We start from the raw sequence: 16,415 nt of genomic DNA on the forward strand, positions 1-16,415 counted from the left end.
ACACTGCTCTTGAATTTATCTAAAAGGTTTAGTCTATTTTCAATATATGGTCCGACAGAGATTCCCATCCGAGTTTACTAAGACGTCAGGTACACTAACTACAGCAGCCACAACAGCAATGAAATTACAATAAAACTAATGAAATTTTACCATAAAAAATGATAACAACAACCAACCACACGCATGTTAAATGCCATATCTAATCGCTGGAGACATTGAAACCCTGAGTTTGAACAAATGTAATGCCCACTATAAGGCCCAAGTAGATGAGAAAAGTAAAAAAGAACCCCTTTACCGCAGAAAGTTTTCCTGAAACAACATTTGGCCCCATGCCTTTGGCATATGGATAATGAGAGAATAACCATGATGCAGAATCGGGGAGGGAGGTGAATAGCTAAAGATACCGCAAGGGGATCGTGAACTTCGCGCTGCCAACGTGTCCATTGGTGGACGAACGTAAATGATACGTAGGTACACTCGCGGTCTGGCATTTCGGTGGCAAATGCAACCCCACCACGGAAGGCCAGAGTTCCTGAGCTCACCTCAGAAGCGTACCACAAGAGGCGAAACATATCCGCTTCTCCACGGAATGCAACGTCGCACACGAACGCAGGTATTTATACAGCATGGAAGATGATAGTGGATCGGTAAAAGCCCATTAGCGGCGGCAAAGATCTCGGAGGCAGAGAGAATGAGAGGGCCGCGGGAGATTCGTAGGGTTAACAAGGAAAAGGGGTTTCCAGCGAAGTCCAACTGCTGCTGCTGCAGTTGGCTGGCGGCGGAGACCGCTGCGGCCGGGCGAGGCGAATGTGTTACCGCCATGCCGGGTATCCGGTGCGCGGTGCGATGCGAAAGTTTTGGGCAATGAAAGCGAAAAGGAGAGTTGGGAGGCGAAATGAGTGAGTTGGGAAGGGTAGATGGAACTGGAGGCGAAGCGAAAAACCACATCCATGGGGTCCGGTCTCTAAAATAATCTAAGCGCAATAAAGGCGTAATTTTGACGTTGTGACCTTTGAGAAATCGGCGAATTACATAAATAACTTTTTGAATCAAAAGAGATGACAAAATCAAACATTTTTCAAAAATTACGTTAAATGAGGGCACTGTATAGTATACAATTACTGCATAAGAATGGTAAAAGATCATTTTTATCCATAACAAAAGCCTGATTATCAGTCTACGTGAGACAAGTTTTCCCTTATTGATTAAATATATATCTACATCATCTACCTACTACCATGCAAGCCGCCTAAAAAGGCGTGTGGCAGGGGTTATTAGGACACCGTTTACGTGTAAAAAGCAAAGGCTCAAACAAAATTACGACTAGCATTTATTGTAGTACTCTATTGTTCGGGGGAAAAACGAATTCCAACATCCATACGTTCGGAAAATATTTCTCTTAATTTATCTCTTCTGTCAGACCTGGAAATATATTGGGGCTTTATATATGCTCTCATGCTAATTTCACTCTTAAAGATAATGAGTGAAACTGTATTTAAGGATATAGAAGCACGCTGACATTAGGCAGGTTTCCGCGGTGTTTATGTGTCTTCGTTCATCTTCCAGGCATTCCCGTGCGGAGGTTGACTACGAGTGATAACAATTTCCTCGCTTATCTTGGGGACTTTCTCTAGCCGATTACAACTTGCGAGCCAAACTCGACTGAGAGATCGACTCTATTGCTTGACCACGGTAAAGAGCTTAAGTATTCAGACCAAGGCATTTATTCCCACACTGTAATACACATGTACATCGAAATAGAATTAAAAAACTGGAATTTGCCAAAATCTAGTTCATTTATAACGCACGATTTAAAAGTGAACACAATTTTCACCACAAAGTTTAATCTCACGGCCGGTTTCAATGCATTTTTTTAATACCTTCACGGTCAATTTGTCTCAAAACATTTCGCTTTAACACTAGGACGGCAGGGGTCATTTGACCCATTTTCAGAACTCAAATTTATTTTTCTCTTATTAAAATATTTTTTTTTAATTTTGAAACTTTTTGACTTTGTTCATTTTGGTCTATATTTTGATAAAATAGTGAAAATTCAACAATAATGTTTTGTTTTAAATTTTTATGACGTGTTATACCTAGAAGGACGGCTAGGGGTCATTTGACCCACAACTTGTTTTCGCGCTATTATCTTGCCCGTGGGCACTTTTGTGCAATGTATATCATATAATCAGCAAGAGGCTTGTGTGGTAGATGATTTTCTTCATTTTGAACCTGAAAGTACCCGGTTCAATGCCAGTTTCGTCCCAAGGGCTCCTATCTGTATTCGAAAACCTAAGAATAGCGACTTGCTGTGCTCAATTTTTCGAGCAGCAAAGGGAAATAAAACGTTTTCAATCCTTGAATGCGTAAACTCATGTAATTATGATATTTTAATTTTGTTTTATTTATCGCTCAATGATTATTGTATTACCCACACCGGAAAATCGTCACATATCCTATGATTTTTTTCCGTCGGCCAAGATTCAGAGCTCTTATAGACATTATTTTCAATATCGCCTCATCAGGTTTACGAATAACTGTTTCATTTTTCTGGCCTGACGGCACTGTCACTTGGCCTTGCCCTGCAGTGTGCCCAGTATTAGTGCCGCCTGACCCCGTCGGGGTTTGGGGCGAGTTGACTGCATGCTGCGCCCTGGGGAAAAATCCTGTCTCCTTTTGAGAGAGCGGAGGAATTGGGTGGACTGTAAAATTCTACTGTAAATCCTACCCTTGGAATCCGCACGTACGTCGGAGAAGAAGCATTACTGCAAGTTCTTGGAAGATACGAATCAGGATACGGTTGGCGGTTGAGTCCTTGCCTTTCGAACGGCAATTAGCGTTACTTCTGAAATTTTTGTCCTTTTGTATGAATTTCTAATTCTCTCCAGCTCTCTATACCTCCTCTGCAACTGGAGAAGATTCTACCATAAATCGCTTTTGTTTGTAGATTTTTTTCGCATGCATATCAGTAGCGAGTTGAGTAAGAAAGTAAGAAGTCGTGAAATATATAAAGACAAGAGAATTGTCGCGAGTCAAATCATTCAGTTTGTGATTAAAATCAGTTCAAGGACATTCTGACCAATCCATCAGCATCTGCGTGTAATGCAAGTGACGAAGTCAAAGATAGTGAATCCGATGGTGACTGTGGCGTAACAGCAAATGTACAGCTCTATCCAACAAAATGTAGCTGTCCTTTAATGAGGCATATTCCAAATAACCCAGACAAATTTGGAATCGAGTACTGGGTTTTCACAGATGTGAAATAAAAATAGAGCCTAAATGAATTTCCATATTGTGGCAAATATGATGGCCATCAAATCAAGCGTTGGGGAAATAAAAAGGTACTACAGTGGCCGTAACATACAAGAATTCAGGAATAAATGTAACTTGTAACAATTATTTTTTATCCATCCAGCTGGCAGGAAATCATAAAAAATGGAAAACTTCTCTTGCATGGACTATCTGAAAAAAACTGGCGTGAAGCACAAATATCCATGACCCCTAAAATAGCCATGTAATCCATTCAACGCGAGTGTTCAAAAATAACTTAGGCCATACTCTTTCCTAGAATCAGGCAAACTATAACAATAATGTACTTTCACTCTGCAGCATGATCTCAGACGACACTATTTCCGAAACGAATAAAAGAATACGAGTGACCATCCTATTTCATAATAAAAACAAAGCGGGAGTAGGTATGATGGATAGCATGTATCAATTTATTTACACATCTCCAAATCCAACAGCCATATCTCCACGGGCACAAAAAAGAAAAAGGTGCCAAATACCATCAAATTGAATCATTGCACCAATTTCCTTTCCATTTTCCAAATTCCTTTTCATGTGCAAATGGCTGGTGTCATAACACCTCCTGCCACACGCTTTTAAGCGGCTTGCGGGTATGTGTGTAGATTCAGATGTAGATGAATAAATCGTTCAATGAACGCATTCAGCGCAAAAAATATTTTGTGGAAACAGCGCTGAAAAAATACTGTCTGTCTGAGATTTAAAAGAGTTTAGTTTAAAGTTTAAAAAAAAATTAATGCCAATTTTGTAAACCCAGTACCTCTATTGTTTAAATATGTAGCACAACTTTTGTATTGAGTGTATGTATTTTCATTATTTGATTTGCAATCGACTACTACATACGGTTTAATTCATGATTATTTAAAATGATTGTTATTAACTTTTGACGATGGAAATAATATTTATTAATGTTAAATAGTGTTTATAATGAACTAATTCAACAGTTAATACGATTAAACTGAATATTGGGAGAAAATTAGGCGTATTATTCCAAAATACATTTTAGGGGTCAAATGACCCCTAGCCGTCCTTCTAGGTAGCGTAAAACTCCCGTCCTCCTAGTGTTAATACTCTGAAGGAGTGGCATGCAGTAGCGGATGCAGAAAAAAACTCAAGTGGTTGCGCAAAAGATATCGTGAATTACCGTTACTACTATAATCGTATATAAACATAATCATGTCACATTAATAGTTTAAGAAAGTTTTAATCAGAGCAATTATAGACATACATAAGACAATGCCATCTTATGATACAAAAAGTTTACAATAGTGGTTCTTCAATGTTTTCACATACGGGCGGCCCCGCAAGGGGGGGAGGCAAGGGCCCCCTCCGCCGCCCATACGTATCCGCCACTGAAAGCATGTAGGGAAGAGGCTGAAGGGAATTGGTTGGGTGGACCGTAACTCTCATCTCTTGAGTGCGTTCCCTCCAGAGTATTTCATCAAATTGTTCTGAGATGAAGATGACAAAAATTTTATTAAAATAATACTTATAAACTTATAATGGAATACCAAAATGCTAATCAAGAGTCAGTGAATTTTTATTTTAATCTATTAATATGTTAGATTTATACGAGTTCAAGCCTGAACCATACTCTATATTTGTAGTGCAACATTACATGCTAGAGAAAGAGCTCCTTCCTAAGAATTTGAGACTCTTCTCAATACTAACGGCAGTCCGCAAAAATTTCGTGAACAATGCGTGCAAGGAATTCCGGCCTCCTCTCTGCTCGATGGCCACCTGGAATGTGGTCATACGAATCACAGCTCAGGTGTAAGGCGGAAGGAAACAGTTAAAATCGCCATCTCGTTCGTGGGAAGGTGAACCTATAGTTCCATAAGAACACATTCGGGAGGGACGTACCGTGGGTATTCCAACGCAGTTCGAGGCTTACCGGCGCATAATGAGGTTGAGAGCTGTCTCATTAGGTGTCTGTGAGAACCGGATGGCTCCGGCCCACACATGATCATTGAGAAGGGGAAATTCGCAATTTTTCTCTCCAAATCACGTCAGTTAGCTATGGTGAAAAAGTGACTTCCGAGAACGATACCAGAGTAATTAAAAACGCACGGCTTCCAGGCCCAAAATTGCGGAGACACGAAATTCAATTAGAAGCAGTCTTCATTATTTGAAAATAATCTATATAATTGGATTTCCTTAATGTGGTTAGTGCGGGAACCCATGAGGGTATCAACCTGAGCCATTTCAAAGGAGTTTTATGTAATTATTTCCTGGAAATATAAAAAAATGTACAAAACGTTTTTTTTTTCCTTTGAAAATAATGCATAAATTTGGAGCGGATGGAAAAGAGACCACGGAAAATTTGAATTTATGCGATACCCTTGCACTTAAGTTTGGCGTGGAAAAACATACCTACTTAAGTCGAGTACGTGACGTGCTAGATGCAAATTTGAGAAAGCCTACGAAGGTAACAAATATTCTTGGCCCAGGAAGCACTTTGAAAAAACTCAAAAACAGACTCCAGTCGGCCGACAATAAGATGATTTTTTCGTATCGTAATATAAAAATACTTCTTCCACTGTGCCATACATGTGGGAAGGGAGGAGTTTAGATAGAATTCGGAACGGACCGTATCTCCAAATCTTGTAATCCAGCCGCATTTCTTCCACGTCCATCAAGAGCAACAAAGCCCTTTGAGAGTAAACAAAATGGGAAATATATGTATTTGATCTGTTGACGCCAGAAATGCAGATACCGCCGCGATGAGGAAGGCGAAAAAAATTAATGCGTGGTGGTGATGGATTGGGAACACCACAGGAATCAGTTCGCTTTGGAACGAATCAAGAATATCTTTCAAAGTATAATAAAGAAGAGAGAGGTTCTGAAATATTTTTCGTCCCCGGAATAAATGAGTGCCCGAATGTTGTTTATTTTCTTTCGTTTTCCGTCATAATGGGAAAAAATCGTTTTATTTTTTTTCACGTTCCTGGAAATTAGAATAAAAGAGTTTATTTTCGCTGTTAAGCATGGTAACCCAAATCTTAAAATAACAACTCGTGTCCGCGAGCAAAATTCAAGAGAATGTAAGCACGGACACGTGACCCGTACACAGACACGGCATGCTGAGCAAGAATTACAACAAAATATTGATGAGACCTTTTCGTTATAATAGCTCCGAGATGGACTTAAAATTCACGCGTGATAATTCTTAGGAAACCGTGTGACTTACTCCCTATTCACCGGTATATCGTTGTTCTTGCTTTCATGGGAACGCCATTTATCAAGAAATCTAAGAGACCCACCAAGTTGGCTTCAATTTATTTAACGCTCGCTGTTTTTCTATTAGTGTATTTTGTCTTTCCCTGGAGTTACTGAGTTGGCTTTCATTGTGCGAGTTAGAGATTAGGATTCCTGAGCAATCAATTTTAACCCGAAATAATGCGTATAGAACTTAGCAAAATATATATATTGCTATCATTGGCGTTTCGCTTTCCAGTTTATGATCATTGTGCAAAGTTTCGGCATTTTATCTGTAGTTTTCTTCCTACTGTTCGCTTTTCATCGCTTTGTTTTATCAGCAATTAAAATGCATACCTTTTTAATCAACATTATTTTCCAATAAAAAGTCAAGCATGGATCATTGACAGTTGGACCTAAGGACCTAACAAAAAGTTTAAATTATTGCTATAAATTAAATATTTATGAAATCATGTACGCCAATATATCCAACTACTTTTTCGCCAATTCATGAAATCAACATTTACCAAAAATAGGTGCTGCTTAAAATTTCCTACCTATTTAGAATGGTAACATATAAGAATATCACTATAACAAAAGAAATATTTTAATCATGCCATTCACTGTACATAGGGCATTGAATTGGCTGTGCTCTTATCGTCACTTTCTCTTGGTGGAATAAAATATATAGTCCTTTCAAAAAACCTTGTTTTCAAGAATAAGAGTATTCAAAGAAAACGATGGGAGCTTTTTTAAAATTGTTCAATACATGGCATTCACTGAAGAACAACATATCATCTGCTGAAGGACAAGGGAACAGTTAAAAAAACTTTGAGCATGCAAAACAATTTTAATTTCTGCGCGAAGTTTTTCTAAGGAACGTGGGATGAAAGAAATAAAAAAATCATTCCAATAAATACGTCTGTCCCTTCATATTTTCATTCATGACGCTGAAATACAAACTGCCACGTGATGACTGCGGGCTCAATATTTTGAGCGTGGGTGTTCACTTAAATGAAAAAATCGTGCTTTCACTCATTTTATTGCTTCTGGTGTCAGCAAACGAAAATCAAAATGCATAAGGTATTAACATGCCAGTTCTTACTTAGTAGATCTCTAGTGAGTGCCAAATAACGTTGAACTCGTCTCCATTTGAAAATATTTCTTAAGGAGAAACTTTAATGTAGTCAAAATCTATTAAAAAAATAGAAAACTGGGGTTTAATTTACGATCGCTAATATGAAGCCGGTGACAAGGAAAAAAATTAAATGAGGGAAAGTGATGTAGCACGGGATCACTGGACAAAACTGACTATTTGCTGAGCGGTTCCGAGGAAAAGTACTTCTCAGAACTTAAACAACTATCGTTATACGAGGGACGTTTTTTCAACCTCCGATGGATCATGATCAGAAGACGAAGTGATTGATTAAAAATTATTGCATTGCTAAATGTTGGGCACACTTTTGGTATCCTTTCGACATAATTACCTCGGCGATTGAGGAATTGGTCGTGCCAGAGGATCAATCTTTACTATACCTTCTTCATGGAATGTTGCCGCCTATGACTTCCAATGAATTATGCCTTTGGCCTGAAGCTCATCGCTTGTTTAAAAAAACTTGCCATCTAGCCTTATCTTCATTTCAGTGAAAAGATTGAAGCTACACGGCACAAGGTTGGCACTGCACGGTGGGTGATCGAAAATGTTCCATTGAAATTGCTTAAGGAGCAGTTGGGCTGCAACAGCGCTGAGATGACGGGCGTTGTCATGGATCAGAACATTTCCGGAAGTCAGCATATCTCTTCTTTTGTATTGAATGGGAATGGACGCAATGTTTCACACTGCTTCATACTCTAGCCACATTGCATTAAAGAAAAATTCTCTTTTATCGGCACATAGGTCCTGACATGTCAATGCTGAAGCCATTCGGCGAGTTTTCTGGCTGTCGCTCCGCATAACACACTTAGCGGGAGAATCAACTGAGGAAGTGTAGTTAATGAGATTGCTACTAAACTTAAAGTAACAACTTACGGTAAGAAATGACTTGAACGTGTGGTGCGGAGGACGCCCTATTGCCCTATCTGCGCAGTACCAGCCCGTCGCTCGTATGGTGTTTTTGGTGAGTTATCGGAGGTTGACAAAAAAACCTTCCTCGTAGTTCGTAAGTTTAAAATGTTACTTATTTAATCTTTGACAATATCGTATTAGTTTTTTCTGCACACAATAAGTAAATAAGTAATTGTGTATATCCACGGAAAACTTACTCGAATTAATCCTTAAAGTAGGTCTTCGCTCAACTCGAGTAACAGCAAAAATGATTAGGAACTGACACTAGCAAAATCTAAAATTAGTTGGCCAAAATATCATCGCTGCAGTATTATCGGTGTGGCACCATTAACTTGGACGATGGATGTTATTATTATTATTATTACTATTATTATTATAAGATTAAAGTTAAATTTCGACCATTTGCTTGAAGGATACATCTACACACATAAACAAACACATAAACAAGTAATATAATGTAAACGTTAACCTAAACATAGTAAAGCATTCAAAATGAAAAGACCCTTACAATTCAACATTATATAACTCTCATCACTCAAGGACTCAAGATTTCGCGGGAAGGGTTCAAGAAACTACCTCAGGAAGACAGTTCCAATCCCCTATAGATCCCCTAGTTCTAAAGAAAATTTCAGCGAATAGCTGTTTCATAATTGTTTCGGAGGGTCTAATTTGTGTTTGTGATCTTTTCTTGAAAGTGCGGCTCTTAAAATCTATTTTTATATCTATCCATGCAGGATCACCAACATAGGATGTCACATTCCGTAGAGGTTACATCACAAATGAGAGGAAAACACAATCAGGCTGATCTAAGATTAAAAATAATTCCTTTAACGCATTAAGAAATATAGAAATAAGTTAAATTTCCGGCACGAGGTCTCATATGGAGTTGTATGCCATTACTTACAATGTTACGTGGTCGGCTTATGTATGACGAGAGAGAGTTCAGAAACCATTAGCCAAATATATATTGTAATACTAAAGAAATGACAGTTATATATTATTTTACATTTATTATTACATTAATAGCTAAATATCAAAAAGTATTTCCAGAGTAAAAAACTACCTCGATGCCAAATTAGCTCACATCATAGTCACTAATGCAGCCAGCGGTTAATGATGCAAAACTCCTTTACGTGTACAGAATAACGTTATGTCCCGGGGAATGTTACCATTTAAGGCTATCCGGGTTCTCTACCGGGAAAATTGATCTAATTCTAGCCCTATTTTGGTGGTCGAGTCATCTAATTTAACATTCTTATTAACAGCATTCAGCTCTCAGGACAATGAACGATTTGGCCATAGAAACGTCGACAGAAATGACATACTTTATTCGGCCTTCATCAATATTTTAAACGATTTAAAAATCATGTCATGTTATCGTAGTAGCATACTATTCCTCTAGAATCTATTATTGATGTATTTCACCAATTTTCTAGAATGTATTCCGAAATTTTGGATAGAGATCTGAAGAGCATGGTGGAATAGTCTTTCGTCAACAAGAATTTTTCTATGAGCAACACTATCTGACTCCATCATTTTCTTAATTGCGTCCTTACGAAAACGCTCAAAGGGAATAAGATGCGTCAATTGGTTCTATGGAAAATTTGTATTGTAATAAGCAAATTATTTTCCTTTTAAAAAAATTCATTCATATCATTCAAATGGTACGTATCCTCATGAAAATCAATTTTTTCTTTTGGTACCTATTTTATGGCCCAGGACAAGGAAGGTAAGGATAAATTAAGATTAATGAAATGGACAAGGAAGGTAGAAATAAACTTATTAAGGTTCTCTAATACATTTCAAAAGGACGAGCTGGGGATCATAACATTGTTACATCACCCGGATTTTGGTCTTTGAATACATATGTGAACCTTACAAAGTTATTCTTCATTTTCCTTAGTGGAAAAGTTGCATAAAGTTAAGCCTAAAATCATCAGTTAAATTTTAGGGGCTATAATCTTTTAAAATAATAAGCTACTGGAAATTTTGGAATAGCCTTTGGTTACCAACGTGGATTACAGCGCACCAGTAGAGACGTTGAGTGAGGCAGGTGGTCATGCGTAACGAGATGACATCCAGCCGACGGCCGAGCCGATTCGGAATATACATTCCGCCTCTTTATTTCGACCCCGCGGAGTCGTTCCCCGTCACCCACGGACAAAGTGACTCTTTAAATGCCATGCCAACCAAGTGCTCTCAATGAAGTAAGCCGCGTGGGCGACGCAGCCTACATGACGGCCCCGTCGCGAATTATCCTCATTTCTCGAGGCATCGAGTGGGAGACATACTCCACGCCCATTCCCAGCAATTGCACCAGAATGTTGTAATGCAACGAGCATGCTGTCATGATGAGGACATACCTTATACCTTTATTCTGGGAACTGGTTAAAGCTGTCTGTTAAAAAATGTGGCATTGGGTGATCATGAACCGTCTTGATATTTTCCATAGCCGCAAAGCGATGTCTCCGAGCCCACGTGCTTTCGTTAAGAGAGACGAAAATGTCCAAATATGTAAGGTTAGGTATGTGAATTACGATTAGTACTCGAGTATTCAAAATCCATTCAAGTTTAACAAAAACGAACACTGCCATCATTCCAGCCGTGGACATAACACTGCGCGAAATGCACTGGTACTAACTCCAAAATTGATTTTTCGCTTAAAACTACAAACAAAAATATAATAAATTCATCCTATTCCCTTGATCTCAAATATTACCGTAATTAAACCAGCTACTAAGTAGTCTAAATTTTTTTTATATGAGCAACGACTTTAATGTCAGATATCGATATAAAAATTATGACGGACGTGAGAATTTGGATAACTACAATATGATAAAGCTTATAGAATTTTTCTATTAGTAACTCCCTCAAACCCCATATTTTATTACTCCGTTTTTACGCATTACAACGCTTGAAAGGGAATTGAAGACATCTTGACAATTTTTTTTAGAGACAAAAGGAAAGAAGACTTACTTATATAAAAAAGTAATGAAAATGTGAAAATAAGTGGAAGTTGATAATCTCCACTTCCATAATATAGGTATAAACGAGAAGCAGCACGCTAAACCGGAATCTATAGGCATCTCAATTACATTACATATCGATCTAATAATTATGTGACGGACGAGAGAATTTGGACAACTGCAAAATAAAGCTAACAGAATTTTTCTCTTAAGAACACCCACAAAATCCATATTTTATGTCTCCGTTTGTGCGTAAAACAATGCTTGAAAATGAATGAAAAACATTTCGACAAGATTGTTAGAGATAAATGGAAAGAAGACCTATGTACTAAAAATGGAAAAATGTACTAAAAATGTGGACATAATTCGAGGTTGAAAGTTGCCACTCCCATAGTTTCTGTGCAAACGAGAAGCAGCAAATTAAACCGGAATCTAGGAATTTCTGCTATCTCAGTGAAGTCACATATTTATCTAAAAATTATGACTCACGAGAGAAGATGGATAGCTACAAGATGAAGCTAGAATAGAATTTCTCTTTAAGTAACACATTCAAAATCCATATTTTATTTCTCCGTTTGTGCGTATAACAATGCTTGAAAAGGAATTAAAAATATCTATACAAGATCTTTTGAGTTAAAAGGAAAGAAGATGGTCAGATTTATTCCATACAGCTATTACGAAGTTAAGATATGCATGTCATGATTGCAGGCTAAGTTGCCTCGAAAAAGTACCTATGCTGAGTCAACCTTCATATGCTATACACATTGTTAACATTGACGTATACCATAGTACATAATTTACCTCATTATGCATTTTAAACATAGAAAATAATAACACATTGCGATCAACTGACTTAGGCGTTATGAAGTGGAAGTTCGGCATACTGAAATGAAAGGTAGTTATTAGGTAGTACATATTTGGATAATTACAGGTAGTTTACTAGGTGGTTTAACTACGAATTTTGGCTGACAGAGCCATCATCTTGTGCCAAATGATGGCTCTGCGAATCGCGTCGTACGAACTAAATTATTGTGGAACAGTACAACTACCTATCATTTCAATAAATAAAATAAGACCTATAAAAAACGTATTAAAAATATGAACATGATTCGAGGTTCATAATATCCATTCCCATGATGTCGGTATGAAGGAGAAGCAGAACAGTATTCCGGAATCTATAGGCATCCCAGTGTTATCGACAGGAGAGAGAGAGGATATCTTGTGGGGAGGCAGAACTCCGTCCGCTTACAACCCATTCATACCTCCCCTGAGTAGCGTCTGAGCGACCGCGTAATCACGCGAGCTGTTGCCGAGGGGGGAAGCGGCTGGAGAGCTTATCGACAGTCGTCCCTCGGACATGGGAGGAGGGCCTTCATATCGGGTGGACACCATCATCCACCCCGCTCACGCTCTCTCTCTCTCTCGCCTCATGAGTCGCCCGGCGCGCTATCGTTCGCGGAAGCGGCGGACGTGGGCGACGAGCAACGTCCGCCGAAGACGGCCGTGACGGGCTTTTGACACCGGGACGAGGAGGGAGTGGGTTCGGGGGAAAAATGAAGAAGTGTCCACCGACCACGCGGACAAAAGCATCGGCGATCGACCGCGGAGCTTGTTGACCAGATATCAAGAGGAATTTTTAACCCATGTTCCTACATTACATTAATATAATGTCAGTTTGGGAAGATACAGATATGTATAAGACCTAAAACCTGGCTCTAGATATGTGGAATGACATTAAAACTTCGAAAGCGGCGGCGATAGTGTATGAGGATTGATGCCTAGTGAATTAATTTTCTTTTCCCAGACACTAAAAGGGAAAATTAATCAGGGCATTTCTTTAATACCGAGGCATGCTGAGCATCAGGAATAGTTCAAAGATTACGTTTCAGCAGTCTAATGAACGACATAGCTGAAGATACGCATTCAAAGGAAATAGCAGTGGCAAATAACAAAAAATATTTTTGTTATGGTTTTTATTATTTATTTCGATTTATTTATCTTCACCGCCCTGAAAACATCATTTTAATAGATTTATAACGGGGGAATCCAGTGAAAAATAACGTTGGGCGATCAAAAACACCATGCCTTGGATAAGGGCAATCTATCGTGGTCGAGCTCGAACCCACGACCATCGGTTTGACCTTACAGTGCCTTTGAGGTCAGGAAATAGTGGATCAGAACACTCACAATCAGTGTTAAAAATGTTTCAAAATACAGGGAAATAAATTATATGAAGTCAATTAAAAACCATTACAGTCGGAATTAGGAGTAAAATTTTAGAGAGAAAAGGAGTATGAAAGATCAATTCCTACATTGTGTGAGGGAGAGAACATGATAACTGTTAACCTACTCACGCCCCACTCAAAAAATATAGTCCAAAAATACTAATACCAAGTAATATTCTCACTTTTTATTGGATATTACCAGGCAAATTATAGAATGACTGCAGCTGGCAATTATGCAGTAGAGGAGATGCACTTACCGCAAAGTTAAGGATATCGGCCAGATTATGACGGAGAAGTTTTTCACCCAACGGAACATTCCCATGATTTATCCTTAATGGCCAGTCGTGATGTCAGAATTGAATAAGAAAATAAATAATTCATAAAAATTGAATCAAATACATGTAAGAGGACATGAATATATGTTAGGACAAAGAGCTTATTTAAAACTTAACCGAGTAGAAAGAACTTTCTTTGATGACCAAAATAGACAAACGACCACGTGCATCAAGAAATCATTGATGAATCAACGGATTTATTTTTTATCCATTCGGCATTCATAACTTGATGATAGCGTTCCTGATCCTCAGAATTAAGAGAACATTTCCTAAAACATTCTTTGGATTTTTCATGGTCTCCATATTCATTTCAATCCTACACAGCTTCCAGAAGGAGAGAGGCGTTCCAAAAAACCACTGTGGCGATGAAAAGCCGTTGTCAAAATCATAGATGATTATAATTTAGACGCTCGCGGAGGAAAATATTTTCACAGTTTAAGTGGCATAATGTAAGCTAAACGATACTGAAAAAACTGAGATAATGCAGGAATGAAAACATATTACACGAAGAAACGTTTTCAATTTCGGCCAAGGAACCCACATATTTATTTAAAGGTGGGCATTCTTCTGGTATTCCACAGAACCGTGACCTTTGGGCAGCGTACACGTGGGAGGAATCCACTCTTCATCGAGAGAAAGGCTGAAGAAAATACGGTATTACTCGAGGGAAACAATTATCGTCTCTCATATTGATGCATCTCCCTTAAACTAGCTGAACCTATCGTGAAGGGAAAGGCTAGGCGAAGTAAAAAAATCTCCGGCGTGGCATACCAATAAACTCAAAATATTTTCCAGACTGGTAACTTCGATGTGGGACGCGAAAATTTCTTTAAAATATACCCAAAATTCTCCAAAGGACATGGTCTTTCATGCTCAACAAATCGGAAAGCCCGAAACTATTTATAAATAGTTCTTGGTTCTTACTCTATGGAAATCACCGATGAATTCATTCCATCACTACTTCCAATTAAGTACACTTATGAATGTCAATCCACATCTTACTCAAATAGGGCAAAAATTCAAGATAAAAGAATCATACAATTTATTTCAAACAATTTACTTCAAATATATAATTAAATTAATTTAAGAGTATTAGTACTGTGTAGTATTCAAGAAATTACTATGATCAAGTGTTTGTGCAGAAATTTGGAATTATTTTATTTCCCCCGTGAGGGCTTCGTCAATGTTTTCGATGCCCGGTGTGTGACGTGTATACTACTGATAAAAATAATGAAATTCTGTAAAAAATAAAAAGCTTTTCTTTTTATTTTAACAAGCGAAGCGAAACAAGAATGGACATTTCCAGCATATTGTGTGCTTGCTGGACAAGTGAATTCTTCAGAGAAATAATACAATTTCATATCGGCGACGCGACATGTTAGAAACGCCAACGTAATTTATATTTTCTGAGGACGGTAAGATACGATTGAATACGGGCATCAGACCGTTGAAACAGATTCGTACTCAAAAATGTTACTCGATAACACTCGATTCATCAAAGTTGTCACTTTAAAAGGCTTAAATTCATTTAAAAAATTAAATTACTCCTTTTTAATGACTACCGTTTGTAAAATTACGACCATCAACAAGGTGGTTACAAGGGACTACATTTTTCTGTGGTAAATGGAAGTTAACATAAAAAATTTAAAAAAGAAAATAAAATTCTCTTCTACTTCCTTATAATTATGTACAAAAATATACGATGTAAATGCTTTTAAAAAGATGTTCTAAACGAATATTTATCTATGTTTCCTGAAATATAAAATATCTTACAACTACTATGCAGACGCATGGGGATGACATGATAAGTTAAAGAACTGATTGAGTCATAATGATTTTCTCACGCTGTGCTTCCACACGGTATTCATGAGGCTCCGAAAAAACTTATTACCATCAGTGGGTGGTCCATGGGAACTCGGAAAACTGGCACCATGACAGCGGGATGATGCTGCGCGGGCGTTGAATACACGCCAAGAATGAATGGAATAATGTTTTAAAACCCTTTCCTTCCCCCGTCCATCCTGAACATACTCCTCCACTTCAAGCCCGCTTTAATTAGTTCGCGCTTTATCCTACAACGCCGTCAAGCCTCGATGCCGCAGTTGGACGGTCGGATAAGGACACGCCATTAGCCGAGAGCGGGATGTTTTTGGAAGAGTTTTCGCCAGCTCATTCGGTAGCGGTGATCTTTCAGTCCGATATATACCTAGTCCAGAGCGCCCAAATACATCCGCCGCAGCATTCTAAATCCTCTGATGCAGAGCTCCCGCTAGCGGCCTGAGTGGGCCGTGTGTGTATATTTCCTGAGAGTATTTTGTCA

The sequence above is a fragment of the Ischnura elegans genome, chromosome 4, assembly GCF_921293095.1.
Source record: "Ischnura elegans chromosome 4, ioIscEleg1.1, whole genome shotgun sequence".
NCBI classification, from domain to species: Eukaryota; Metazoa; Arthropoda; class Insecta; order Odonata; family Coenagrionidae; genus Ischnura; species Ischnura elegans.